We start from the raw sequence: 16,368 nt of genomic DNA on the forward strand, positions 1-16,368 counted from the left end.
TACTAGATAGGGGTAGGACCCCTAACTTACTTCTGAGATACTCAAAAATGTCCCTTGGTAGTGGCTTTGTGAAGATGTCTGCTATTTGTTCCTTTGTGCCAACATATTCCAACACAACTTTCTTTTCTTGAACTTCTTCTCTTAGATAATGACACTTTATAGAAATATGCTTTGTTTTAGAGTGCATTACAGGATTCTTTGAAATGTTAATAGCACTTGTATTATCACAAAATATAGTTACTGGTTCGGTAACTGTCTCATTCATACCTTCCAACAGTTTTTTGATCCATGCTATATTGGTACAATTCAATGCTGCAACGACATATTCAGCTTCAGCAGTTGACTGTGAAATGCATCCTTGTTTCTTGCTAAGCCAACTCACTAGTCTTTCTCCCAAAAAGAAAGCTCCACCGCTTGTGCTTTTCCTATCATCAATATTTCCTGCCCAATCAACATCAGTACAGACTTTTAATTCAAAATCATTCTTCTTTTTATATATTAAACCATAATCTTCAATGCCTCTCAAGTATCTGAAAATTCTCTTGATTGCTTTCATATGGGTTTCTTTGGGATCTGCAGAAAATCTTGCAGTTATACCTACTGCATGTGCTATATCATGCCTACTGTGAACTACATATTGCAACTTTCCATTCATAGATCGGTAAAGTGTCCCATCAACAGATGCAGATTCATCATTCTTTGATAGTTTACAATTAGTAGTCATAGGAGTACTTACAAGTTTAGAATCCTCCCTTCCAAATTTCTTCAAGATTTCCTTTATATACTTGGATTAAGTAATGGAAATCCCATTTTTCATTTGCAGTATTTGTAAACCTATAAAATACTTTATTTCGCTAGTTCTCATAAATCCAATATTTATTAAGTAGGAGTGCAACCTTTCATACCATGCTCTAGGTGCTTGCTTTAGGCCATATAAAGCTTTGTTCAACTTACATACCTGATCTTTTTTCTTCTCTTCAATAAATCCTTCAGGCTGTTCAATATAGACTTCTTCTTCTAGTATACCATTCAAAAATGCAGATTTAACATCCATTTGATATACCTTGAAATTTTTGTAAGAAGCATATGCCAACAATGTTTTCCCTGTCATGCCCAAAATTTAGGGCAAGAACGGGAATTTTTTTTTTTAAATAACAACTATATAACAATAAGTTCGATAACACGACATGCACTAACATATTTTGTCATAACTATATTCGAGCTAACTCTGATACTAAATCAAGTAACAAAATTAATTTAAAAATTTATTTGCGGAGTACTAAATGATTTAATTTATTTTCTCATCAAACTTAGTCAATAGATTAATTAAATCAAACTCATTAAAATAGGGGATGAAGATAAAATAAATCTCCAATGGCCAATTTGACTTATCCTAAGAATTAATTAAATTTGTTCTGACACTTAGTTATATAGGAGTCCATGTTATATTTTAATGATAATTAACTTATGAACAACCTAAATTGATAAAAGGGTCAATCATAATTATAATGAAAATTCGTTCTATAAAGATTATCTCTTCTAACACCTATATTTAGGTGGACCTATTATAAAGCAATTTATTATAAAATTTCTACAAGGTTAAACTTCATAAGAATTTTAAATTTAAACATTTCAATTTCTACCTAAATTAAAACCATATGTTAAAATAAAACATATATAAATTATATCGTTTAAATAAATATTGACTTTAATTCTATTTTATCCTCTTACAATGTCCAACTCCATTTATAAATATTACATATATATATATATATATATAGAACTAAAAATATATATTAATATATATCTGTAGCTATACATTTTATTACTTGTATTATTTGCCTCATAATTCTATCTTTTCCAACAACCCTAACCTAGAATGAATACTATATAGTTATTTTATTAATTCTATAATCCTTTCTATTCTATCCCTAGCCCTAGCTGGGCTAGGGTTTTGTATTTTGGTTTTATTTTATCTTGTTAATGTGGAGCAGGGCGGAGGAGGGCCGAATCCTTGGAGCGACGTCCATACATCTAGGGGAGGCGGAGGTTGAAATTGCGATGGTGGCGACCCCCGGGCGCCACTCACTGTGGACTTACATAGTGTCGGCATCACTGTGGACGCCCACAGTGGCGGCCCTTGGGCCATCCGCTGTGGTTGCCCACAGTGGCGCCGCCCACTGTGGTCGCCCACAGTGGCGCCGCCCACTGTGGTCGCCCACAGTGGTGACTCCCAGCTGCACTGTCCACTGTGATAAGCACAATGGTTTCGGCTCTTCCGCCGTCCATTGTGTTTAGCATAGTGGCCGATAGCCTATAAAACCCCTTTTTTTTAATTTTTTTTTTTTTTTAAAGTATTTTGTTTATTAATTAAATAAAATACAAAAGAACAAATATATATGTGTGTGTGTGTGTGTGTGTGTGTGTGTGTGTGTGTGTGTGTGTGTGTGTATTAAACAATAAGTTTATTTTCGCTTATTTTTAGAATGAATTCCTTTACTCATAATATGTAGGCATGCAATTTTATTTATATATAATTAAACTTATATATATAAATTTAACTATAATTATATGTTGTAACTAGGGCATAAATTTTCTATGCAATAAATATGCAGGTGTTTTTATTTTGAAACATAATTAATAGAGTAGATGCTTTCTTCATATAGATAACATTATATTTATTTCCTTTGATTAGAATCTTCGTTGCTAAAAGAATCTAGATAAGTCATTTAAGGATTGATTTACTTTCAGCAAAAATAAAGTAACAAGCAGAATTAATTCACTTAAAACAACAAATCTAGTATTTTAATTAATTCATTTAATTTGTTTGACTATAGATTTTATTTTCTGGACATATACAAATGATAGTGTTAATAAAACTACACAACAACTATAGGTACTTGAAATTATTTTTAAATCAATAGTCTATTTATCTCTAGGTTTTATTTTTTGCAAATGAGCAAAATGACAAAATTTAATAAATTCTAAACAACAACTTTATTTATTTAGAATCCTTTAAATTTGGCCATGCAATAGGATTTAAACTGGAACTTCATATTCGAAAATAGCATGCATGCAATCATTAAATCATTTCTTTATTTCCCTAATATATTTCATATGTATAAAGGGGTAAAAATAATTTTCATTGCTTTTTTCCAAAATATTATATAACCTACAATTGTTAAAGTTCAGAAAAACTTTAGGAACTAAATCCAGATTCATTTCTTTAGTATAGCATAAAACAACATTTCATCTCTTTAAGGTACATTAAATTACAAAATAACCTTCAATACTAATGGATCACTCATTTCTATTAAATGAGGCTCTTACAAACATATGATACATTTCTTTTCAAAAAAATAGATATGACATAATATCCTATTACAATGTTGCTACTTAAAACATAAATATTCCATTCCCACATCTTTTCTGTAACAAATGAAATCCAGCAACCTTTGCTTGTCTTCTTTCCTTTCCTCCAACAATCCTGCAAATAAAATATAGGCTATGACCATGAAGTGCTCACCTCCCAGCCTAGGTTAACTAGTAGCCATCCCCGAGCTCGGAGAACCAAGCCCTAGATAGGTAACAAACATGCAAACATAGAGGACATAATACACACAAACTCAAAACACACTCCCAACCTGGGCTACACTGCACCACACATTGGTGATGTCTTTTCAAGGGTGGTAGTGGACCAAGTACCCTGAGGAGACTACAAGTATGGTAAAACAAATAGCCACCTCATGGAAAACCAAAACATATAGCCACCTCATGGAAAACCAAATACATCAAGTATAACATAATCAACCCCTTATTCCTTATGCCCCCCAAGGCATTCATGCCTCATTTCCCTCCTTATGACGCCCAATGCATAAACAAGCCATGCAGCAAGGGTCACATAAATTCCCTTGTGATCGCTCTCATAATGAGAGTCTTTCACTCGAGGGCTGTCACTTCTACCACCCACAAGATCCTCCTCTCTCCCAAGAGTAGGAGATCTTGATTACTCCCAACACACATACAAAGTATAAGACAAAATACCAAATAAATTTCCAAGAGAACATGCACAGAAACAAACCTTTTTCACAAACATTACTTACAACACATGCAATAAGAAATCCATTATATGATGAATATGACCAACCTTAATCTGCCCAAAGGTAGGTTAGTTTTGTTGAGGATGAGCAGCCCAATTCCACAGTTCTTCTCCTTCTACCCTTAGCTAAAATTATCCAAAACCAAATTCTTTTTTTTTTTTCTTTACAAAATTCTCTTGTCTCCGAAAATGGAGAGTGGGTGATTACCCTCAAATTTTCAAATTCTTGCTTAAGAAGCTCATTCTCTCAGTTCTCACAAGTTTCTAAAAACTAAAGAGGAAGGTAAGACAGAATGGGAAAGAGAACTCTCATCCGAAAAGGAAAGTTTACAACTAGGTTCAAACTTCTAATTTCAATTTTCGCACAACTCAGAAAAGTCAAATTTTAGAGTATCTAAAAGGTCACTTAGGAGTAGAAACTTGCCTAAAATTACCCTTAACCCTTAGGTATACCTTATGGGCTTTAGGAAACCCTATTAAACTACCCCTAGGTGTTCATTTAACCCATTTTAAACCCCTCTAAAGTTTATTTTTGGGTCAAACATATGTTGACCACCCCAAAGATTCTTTTCCCAAGGTATTTATGACATCACATTACATTAAATGAAAAAGCTATAGTTGAACACTTTCCCACCAAGAGACAACAAATGAAATTTAAACTTAAATCCACACATGTGTCAAGTGACACAAAGAAAACACTTTTACAATTTCAAACATGAAAACGTCTCTTGTGGATTTTACACAATTATCTTAAATACACTTAACACACATGCAACATATACTGTTACGAATAAAATACAACACAAACGGGGTGTTGTCTCTCCAAATAGACAACCCCTGGCTTACGAACATACATAAGTCTAGGTTTGGTTCTCCATAATATTTCCATGGTCAAATGGATAACTTCCTGTGCATCTCAATTTACACATTAATACTTTCAAATAATCTCATATAATATAAAACACATGAATAATAATGCACTTCAAACACTCTGCATACAATATACATTTATCAATCAATACATCTTTCATCCCAATAACTCCACATAACAATTATCGTAATTCACATAATTTGATCCATACATTAAAACATGCATTCCTATTTCTATCATCATAGTAAAGTCCTGCAAATCCAATAATGACATACCTCCTCTCAAATTTATCCTAATCTAGAATCATATAGAGTTCTGTATCTATAAAGCATATAAATAAAGCATCAACATTCATCAATGTTACCCAATCATAGAATCATATAAGTTCTACATCCAGACATAGCTGACATATGTTAAATCAAGATTATCCAATCAATGGGTCTTTTAGGATTTCAACTTCATAACACATCAAAAGTACACCACTAGGTGCGATAACTCTATAACTTGGTTCAATTATTTTTCTCACAAACCTATCTGCCTAACATAGTCCATTTTATTGAATTATAAGGCATTTATTAATAGGGTCTAACATGGTCAACTAAGTTAATCAAAGCTTGGTTTGGGGAAGGCCCTACACTCCCTCCCTCAAGTCTTTCTATAGGTGCAAAAGTCTCACCATAGTCTATTCCTTCTTCTTGAGCATAACCTTTGCAAACTAGCCTTGCTTTATTCTAAATGACCTCACCTTTTTTATTTAGCTTATTTCTAAAAATCCACTTTGTACTGATTACATTTTTCTCTTTTGGTCTTGGGACCAGTGTCCACGTTTCATTTTTCTTGATTTGTTCAATCTCTTTTGTCATAGCATTCATCCAATCTTCATTGCTTAGTGCCTCTTTTACTATCCTTGGTTCAAACTCGGATATCAGACATGTGTTCTGTCTTAGTTTGTTCCTTGTCGTCACTGGAGCATCCTTATCTCCTATAATCTGACTTGATGCATGATTTCTTCTAACATATTTTGCTAATATAGGCTCGGTAGGCTCTGTATGATCTTCTTCATCACTCGGTAACTGAGTATTTTCTTCATCTACTTTCTCGGTTAGACTTATACAAACTTTTCATAATCTTCTGGTTCTTTGGAATTTCCTTCATCATTCCTTTCTGCAAATTCATCAATTTTCACATTTGCATTTTCCACTATTTTGTTAGATGATTTGATTAGACATTTAAATGCTTTACTCCTAGAGGAATAACCAAGAAATGTTCCTTCCTCGCTTTTCTAATCAAATTTTCCATTTCTGTCATCTTTGTGAACATAACATCTACTTCCAAATATTTTAAATTAACTTACATTTGGTTTCTTGTCATACCAGATTTCATACGGTGTCTTCATAGTTCCTTTCTTCAGTTGTACTCGGTTCAGGGTGTAAACTGCAGTGCTTATTGCTTCTCTCCAAAATATTTGAGGTACTCTCTTTTCTATCATCAAGGTTTTAGCACAATCTACAATTGATCTGTTTCTTCTTTCAGCTATCCCATTTTGCTGTGGTGTTTGCGGTGCAGATACTTGTCTCTTTATACCATGATCATTGCAAAATAAGTTAAATTCATCTGAAATGAACTCTCCTCCTCTATCAGATCTTAGACATTTCAACTATCTTCTTGTTTCATTTTCAACTCTTGCCTTATACCATTTGAACATTGGAAAGGCTTCTGATTTCTCTTTTAAAAACATAACTAACATCATCCTTGATTAATCATCCACAAATAATATGAAGTATTTATCACCATAATAACTTTGAACTTTCATAGGACCACAAAGATCAGTGTGTACAAGATGTAAAATTCCTTTAGAAGTGTAAGACTTACTTGTAAAACTTTATTTTGTCATCTTACCCATCTCGCATCCTCGACATATTGCATTCTCAGGTTTTTCCAAGCTCGGTAGACCTCTTACTCAATGCTTCTTACTTATTTTGATCACGTTATCAAAATTTACATGACATAACCTTTTATGCCATAACCAGGTATCTTCTATTTTTGCATACAGACAATTGTTTCGAGTTGAGTCAAGATGAAATGTATTACCTCTTGTTTGAGTCTCGGTAGCAGCCAACTTTCCATGTTTTTCATGAACTTTGACAATTCCTTTCTGAAATTCTATTCGGTATCCTATATTGTTTAGCTGTGCTACACTCAACAAATTGTATTTTAGACCTTCAACCCAATATACATAATCACATTTAGCATTGTCAAGAAGTGTGATAGAACCTTTACCTTTCAGAGGACATGGTGCATCATTACCAAATCTTACATAACCTCCATCATAATCTTCTAATTTAACAAACTTGTGTTTATCACCTGTCATGTGATGTGAGCATCCACTATCTATGATCCAAGAATCATTATTATTTATGTGTGATATTAAGGCTTTTTCTTCATACCTTTCTTCATCTGATCCATCTTTGATAGCTACATATACAACTTCCTCTGTCTCAGTCCCATCAGATTTATCATCATTGGATTCCTCATTAGCTACTAGGCATGTCTTTCTATCTCTCCTTTTGAAGTATCGGTGCCCTCTGTATTGGTTGTCTTTCTGTCTGTCATCTTAGTGTTCTCTCTTTTCACTAGATTCTTTGTCAGGATAGTTAGAAGCCATATGTCCAATTTTATCACAATTAAAACATTTTAACGGTAACTTTCCTTTATACTTACCTTTTCCTCTTGGTAACCTTCTGGCCAATAATGCTTCAAACTCTTCTTACTTTTTGATTTCCTCATAGAGTTTGTGTACTTCTTCCATGTTTTTGTAAAATCTCTCACTGTCTCCACTGTGATTTCCTTTAGCATACTTATACATTCTATCATTGTAATAATTAGATTCACTAAGATGAAAAGAACTGAATGCAGATTCAACTTTGTTTATCGAAGACCCACTGTTATCAAAATTACTTAACTCAAAAGCATGTAGCTTACCGATAGTAGCATCCAAAGAGATTGTCATGTTTGGTACAGACCTTAATTCATTAATTGCAGAGACTCGAATGGCATAAGTAGGTAGAAGTGTTCTCAGCAACTTACTTGTTACATCCTTTTCTTCAATAGTTCCTCCTGCTCCTTTGATTTGATTGATAGTTTCTTTTAACCTTGTACTGTATTGGATTATGTTCTCACCTTCATTCATTCTCATGGATTCAAGTTGACCTCTTAGACTGTCTACTTTTTCTCTTTGAACATGTTCATCACCACCATACACAGATGTAAGCTTATTCCACATAGCTTTGGCATCATTACAACCTTCTAGATCATTAAACTCTGAGTCGGTCAATGTTGATTTTATTTCAATCATTGCTTGAATATGTTCTTGCTTTGCCTTTATTTCTTCCATTGTAATAGGGTAGGTGCTAGGTATAGTGTAATCATTCTCTAGATAATATGTTGCATATTCTCCAATTCCCGATAAGTGCAACTTCATCCTTTTCTGCCATGTGGTGAAACTTGACTTGTTCAATTTTGTGCATCCCTTTTATACATTTTTGGATCTTGCCTCAAGTTCCTTTAAACTTTTCTTTCGGAGTTCTAGCTCTGATACCAATTGTTAGTTAAATGAGAGGGGGGGGGAGGTGAACCAGATAAACTCACAATTCAATGTTCCAATCAAATTCAACATCGGTAGAACTTACTTGATATGCAACTATGACTGTAAATCAGTCAAACTCATAAAATGATAAACTTGAAACATCAAAACACATTTAACACTAGATTTAACATGGAAACCCAAATAGGGAAAAACCACTATGGGATTTCGGACCCACAAAGAAAATATACTCTTCTAGAGTATGCTTGGTTAAAAGCCAATCATGTTAAAGATTACATAAACACATTGTTATATGTGACCCGGTCAAGGGATTTCCCTCAGATCTATCAAAATCTTACACTTTGTTAGAAGTGACCTTGTCAAAGGATTTCAAACACTTAATTAGAATGTTACCTTGCTAGAGGATTTAAAAATAAGACTATTAGGTCCACTCAGTTAAGATATTTCCCGTCACTTACAAAAATAAATAACAGTAATAAAATATATCTGCAACTTTACATCTAAAATGTTATAGCAGACTCTATGTTCTCAAAATAATCTTGTCATAAGACTTATCTTCCTCCTTACTGGGCTTCTTACTCTATTCTTCAATCAGATCTTCAATCTTCTGTACTCTGTAATCACTTCAACAGTATCATTGTTCTTCTATTTGCCCACATACATTGTTTATCAACTATTCCTTATTTATAAGTAATTCCTAACCGCTTAATCTCCTTAATCACATTTCCCATGATTAATATTAGCCATCAGATCTTCAAACTTGACTAGGTTCATTGAATCCTTCGAACTAAAAAATGTTTTATCTTGCCTTGAAACTTGTATTCCTTCCTTGGTACTTGTGCTCAGTTATGACTGTTCAATCTGTGTTGTAGATCTAACTCTTGAAATTTCATTTCCATTGATCCTTAACAAACTTCTTGCATGACATTCCAATCTTCTATAAATCTCCAGTTAATTGGCATCCTTCATTTAATAATTTATTTATTCATCCAATGCATTCTGTTACTGCTTGGTTGACGCTCGGTTAATTATTAACTTTACTCGGTAGACATTTTGTATTCGTCTCGGTTACTGTCTCGGTAGCTTTGCTTGCTGACGACACTTGGTGACTTCTTTCTTCTTTAACCAACATCAATAACCTTGGAGTTTACTGACTGGCTCCTTGCTTGGTAAAATAGAATAGTATCAAACCTTTACTCATTCTATTACATGAAATCTTTTCTCCTTCTTATTCAGTCTTCGAATACACATATATAGGATATCAAAACAATCAAAATAACATAATCTCATCACTGTCTAACTCGGTAATAGTTTCCCATTTAATAACTTATTACTCCCCTTCATTTTCACATTCTTTCAATGTCACTTACCAACATCTTTATACTCATCAAAACACACTCTTTAAGATATGGCAACATCATACTTGTGGGGTAGGAATTAGGAATCATCACAAGATAAGTAGATCAATCAAAACACAAGACATGATAACTCAATCATGAGAGCACTCATTGAAAATGAACCTAATCCTAAGCACACTCAATAGAGATATGAAAACAAAGCATTCAAAATGAAAGATTATGCAAACCAAATGCAGAATTGAATGCTCCTTCCATGAGGCTCCATTGTTGTTCTTTCCTCTTCAATGGATTTGTGGATCTCACCTACAAGTGCACATACAATTGAAAGCAAGATTGATGAAAAGCTCAAGAGTACTAGAAGCGTAAGTTCGGTAGTTTGATTAAGGATTCGGACTCAAGATTAAGGATTCGGGATTCCGGATTAGCTTTGATAGAAAATCATCCAATTTATAGAAGAATTGGATAAATGACAAGATTAGCATGATGCAATTCAAATGGAAATTGCAAATCAATATGACAAATTATGACAAATTATGCACTTTCCATGCACAATTTGATTGATTGATAATTGATGACAAATTATGACACATTCTATGTCAAAATTGATTGATTGTCAATTATGACAATTTCATGACAAATTGAAATGTCATTCCCATAGAATTAGGAGATGAAATAGGAGGGAAAAGAAATTAGAAATTTAGAAAATTAGAAAATTGAAATTGATGAAAATTAGGAATTAGAAATTGATGGAAATTAGAATTTAGTGAATTAGAAGAAATTAGGTAAATTAATTAACAATTTGTCATTTATTAATTAATTTACAAGAGGAAGAATAATTAGCCAATTAAATAAAGATTTAATTGTAACTTAGGATTAATAAATAATTTAGTAACCCTAGAAGAAGAAATGACAAATTAGGTTAAATGAATAAATCATAAAACCTTAGAAGACGAATTAGAAATGCGAAAATGACAATTAGGTCTTGATTGAAGATAATTAATGTCATGATTTTGAATTGATAAATGACTAGTGTGACAAAATGATTTGATTAAGAAAATGCACCAATTGACGAGGAACAATGACAAATTGATCCAAATTGACATAATTGAGACAGACAACGATCGATGACAAATCGGTCGCAAAATGACAAAATTGATAAGAGGACAATGATCGATGACAGAATATATTGCAAAATGACAGGATTGAAAATGACCACGATCAATGATAAATCGATCACAAATGACCAGATTGAACATGACAATGATCGATGACAAATCGATCGTAAAACGACAAGATTGATAAACCGATTGCCAGATGATAAGATTGAAAAGAGGACAAAACCCTAATTAGGATTGACGATGTCCAAAATGATAAGATTGATGATAAGATTGATAAGAGAGCAACGATTGATGACAAATTGATCGCAAGATTGACAGGAGGACAAAACCCTAATTAGGATTGACGATGTCCAAAATGATGACAAATTAGCACGCACATTGATGCAACAAGATAAGTTCGATCAAAATCATGATTGGATAATGTTGTCGACAAGACCAAATTTGTGGACGAGATGATTGAAGAATGTAGAAGAATGAATCGATGTTCGCAAATGATAAAGACCAAGTGCGTGACATAGGAGAAATGTTAATGCGACACAAAAACCTAAAATGAGGCAATGCGTAATTGTTAAAGTATGACTTCGCAAGCGTTTGACCATTTTTAGGTGTCTAAATTTTTCCCCTCTTTGAGACAATGCGATTTTAAGTGTTGTTTCAAAGAACAGTAATGAAAATGCCCCAGACAATAACAATGACATATGCATGCCCCCTCGAGGAATTGGCCAGAAACATGCGGGAAAGAGGCCAATTGATCGATAAGAATGATGGGATCGAACAGACTGACAATCGGAGATCGGATGCATGAAGGACAAGAAATTTAAGGTGCACAAGACCGCGACCAACATAAGATGGAGAGGATGCACGTCCATCTATGCAATGACAAAGAGCTATAAATGAGACCAAGAGGGTGAAAATTGCTCATTTGCACTAGCTAAAGAGGAGGATTTGTTGCTCTGGACAAGGACACTTGCAGACAGATGGCGAACATTCCAATGGTGGATCACCTTGGGGAACATGTACGCACATTCAGATGACTAGAGGACGTAGGAGCAGCGGCATGTATCTCGAAAACCCATGTTTTGAATTTCATGAATTTTGATGGCTTACGGGACATTGCGAGGCCCACAGGGGATGCAAAAATGGACTCCTGCGCTTGTGTCATCTAGTGCTGCGCTTGTGTAGGGAGTTCTGCGCTTGTGTAGGAAGACACAAGCGTAGGTCACCTGACACAGGCTCAGGTTAGAAGACACAGGCGCAAGAGTGCATGAATGACTCAATTTTGATGCGAAACGACATGCAAATGACCTAAAAAGGGGGGACAAGGGTGGGATAAGTCAATGCAGATGAAAAAAACCCTGATTGAGACATGAAAATGAGGATATGCAACTCGTAGGAGCAAACCCTAGAACTAACAAAATGATGCCCCGATTGTGATGCAGAGTCGATAGTATCCGTTGATCACGCGGGAGAATCGACCTGACTGCTTCATGCTACGACACAGACTCAGGAGCACAGAGAGAGACACATTAGCTAGACTGGGGATATATTACATCACATACATGCCCGAGATTAGGGCAAACACAGGATTGCTTACTGCATTGGCAGAGCGATGGCATTCAGAGACTTCCTCATTCCATTTGGCGACTGGCGAGGTGACGGTGACTCTAGAGGATGTATGGCGCATCCTCCGCATTCTGATACATGGGGAAATGATAGAGTATGACCCAGTGATAGGGAGAGATGCGTTATGCAGACTGTTTGAGTGTGACGCAGATGATCTGGACATTGTCGAGAGGGAGATTCACTGGGAGACTATGGCTGCCGAGTATGACCGACGATATGTGGTGATAGCAGTTGTGATAGCATGTCTTCTAGTAGGAGATAGACGAGGACATGGATTCCCTATTGGATGGGGAAGAGTGCTAGAGCGGATGGTGACATAGGGGACAGTGTATGCATGGGGACCATGTGTATTGGCGATGCTCTATTTTCAGCTGCATCAGATAGCGTATCAGGGAGTGCAGACATTGAGCTGTGGAATTACATTGCTTTAGGTATGGGCATTTGAGCATATTGCCATATGTTGGCTGATTACAGATAGACAAGTTGTACCACACCGACCATATGTGTATAGCTATGGTGGAGTACTGAGACAGGGTCCGTTTGGATACATATTATACTGGCGACATGAGCTAGACAGACTGACAGAGTTCATATGGAGGCCATATCAAGATTGCCCTAGATGGTCAGATGATCATGAGGAGTTACCATATTGCAGATAGGAGAGGTACCTGATTGGGCGACCAGTGAATCACCAGAGAGTAATTGAGATGTACTTTCCAGAGAGGGTCAGATGATAGTTTGGAGAGACGCAGGATGTACCTAGGAGGACTGCATGCTTTGCCCGATCTCACAGAGAGACGAGTCAGTGGGGGAGTATGATTCAGCCACACATAGCCTATGCCGACTTTGCACAGCTACAGCTGAGACAGTGGGAGTGGAGGTCAAATGTGGTGGATGCTGGGATGACAGAGGAGTATGAGACATGGTTTGCACAACGACGACCAGTGCCTTTGACTGATCCTGATATTCCAGTGCCTAGGAGACAGGAAGACTTCCCACTCACAGGAGAGGAGGGAGATGATGAGGATGAGGAGGAGGACGAGGATGAGGATGAGGATGAGGGGGATGATAATGATGGGGACGGAGATGATGGTGGGGAGGATGATGATGAGCCAGACTTAGCTGATCAGGAGACATTGCAGGATATTCCTATAGAGCCGGAGACAGCTAGGACAGAGGAGCTGGAGATGTGCAGGGCTACCATAGCGAGTCAACAGGACTATATTGCGACATTGGAGAGAGAGCAGGAGCAGTTCAGAGCAGAGATAGCTAGACTCACAGAGGCTCGAGATACAGCCATAGCTCAGGCACATCGAGAGGGACAGAGAGTCACTGAGTTCATTGGGTCGATTAGGGATGTCAGTGCAAGGGAGATGGCACAGATGCTAGTAGAGACCGGAGAGGAGAGACTATATTGGAGGACACTATATGAGGGTGCTGTTCCACCAGAGCAGAGAGCGCCTTCATATCGGGCACGATCGAGGATAGAGAGCAAGTCACGCTCTCGGAGGTCATTGAGCAGTATGGGGGTGAGTGGACCTGTGAGACCACCACAGCCAGGACCAGGAGGGACATCATCCATGAGACATGGCAGGGATGAGGAGGATAGAGGGAGCACCCAGTGACAGAGGCACATGCTCCTTATGACAGACAGTGGACATTATGTAGTTTGACATTATATAGTCAGCCTGCGGGGGGCCATACTTAGGACAGATAGTCCGATTTTGTACTCCGATATTATTATGATATGTGATATGAAATGCATCGATATGATGGGTTGCAATGTGTTATGATTTGTAGTTATTTTGCTATGTATGGATGACTTATGTACTTGTTTATGAACATGTATGGATGTATTTTTATGTATTTTTGATGTATTTATGAAATGAAATGGATAAATATTTGACGTAATATGTGATGCTTGATGCAATGCAAATGTACTAACCAATGGATGCAGGACGCAATATGTATGTTTGGAGATCAGAGCACTAGACCGAACTGACTATCCGACTGGACGAAAGAAGTGTTAGTAAGAAGAAATGAATGAGACAAAGGACAGTTGAAGAAAAACTTGCTTTCAGTAATGCACTTTGTAGGTGAGAACCTTTATTTTTATGTAGCAAAATGGATGCGTAGCATCATGGCATTGAAGGCCAGAGCTGAAATGCAACCCTTTTTGCAAAAGACAGACACATCACAGACAAACGACAATCACAATCAAAAAAGAAAGAGACCATGAGCCATCCCGGTCACTCTAAATCACTCAGTGACATCATCGAGCAACATAGGAACATGATCGAAGATAAATCAAGAAAAAGATAAGATGCACAAATTCAAACAAATCAAACAAACATCTTGATCTTCATTGTCAAAAGTTGAAAGTGCTGATAGGACGATCATGTTGTCTGGTTTCAAGAAATGCGGTACCCCGTCTAAGACAGGACACAGTCTGGTTTCGAGTATACCACACCCTGTATAAGACCCATGATAGCAAGGACAAATGATTTTGATGTCGATATTCGAGTGATATGACAATTTTGATCAGGTTGAATGTTTGGTTTGGATTGAAAAAGTTCATTTGGTTAAAGCATGATTTCATTAAAGCACAGCGTTGGATTGATTGTCGTTGGATGTATGCTCAGCGATTTGTCTTATGCACAAAAGGAATAATGTTATTGCAAAATGTTTGTTTTTTGGATTTGGAGTTTTACAATTTTTTTTGTTGTTCATTTTTTTTTCAGGACTTTATGTGATTTTTTTTTGGATTATTTCAGGACATTATTTGAATTTTTATTATCTTATTTCAGGACATTTTTCAATTTTTAAGACTTTTTTCAGGACATTATTTGATTTTTATGAATTTTTTCAGGACATTTTTCAATTTTTAAGACTTTTTTCAAGACATTTTTCAATTTTTAAGACTTTTTTCAGGACATTATTTCAATTTTTTTTTATGATTTTTTCAGGACATTTTTAAATGCAAAAGTTCCAGTGATCGATCATGACAAGGGAACGCACCCAATGTGCATCGGAAAGACATACATAGACCGGGACCAAAACATATGGACAAAGAACCGGGGTATGTAAGACAATGATGTTGACCAATAACGAGCCTGGAATAGGACATCGGGTCAGGACAAAGATAGACATGAGAAACCGGCCGAGAAAAAGCACAGCTTAGAGGTCATGATAGATGACGGAGCAACGACCTCATTTTACACATGGCGCCTGTTTGCCAGGTTTTCACCAAGGTACTTGCCCCAAGCGCCTGTTTGCCAGGTTTTCACTAGAGGGTGAATCATTTTTCTTTGCTCTTTTTTTGCTCTTTTTTCTTTTTTCTCTTTTTTCATTTTTTTGTATTTTTCATTTTTTTGTATTTTTTTTTGCTTTTTTCATTTTTTTGTATTTTTTCAGGATCATATTTGAAGAAATATTTGACAGAAAACTATGCCCAGTACTTGCGAAGATGCATGCTATTAATAGGATCAGACAGAGGTTCACCTTCTGGAGTCGCAAGCTGATATGCCCCCGAGCCATAGGCTGCAGTTACTATGAAAGGCCCAACCCAATTAGGTTCAAACTTGCCCTTGATGACGTCAGTAGACTATGCATTCTTGGGATTTGCCTTTAAAACCAGGTCTCCCACTTCGAAGTGTCACCCTTTGACCTTCTTATTATAAGAGCGACGGAGACGG

The sequence above is a fragment of the Cryptomeria japonica genome, chromosome 5, assembly GCF_030272615.1.
Source record: "Cryptomeria japonica chromosome 5, Sugi_1.0, whole genome shotgun sequence".
Taxonomy (NCBI): Eukaryota; Viridiplantae; Streptophyta; class Pinopsida; order Cupressales; family Cupressaceae; genus Cryptomeria; species Cryptomeria japonica.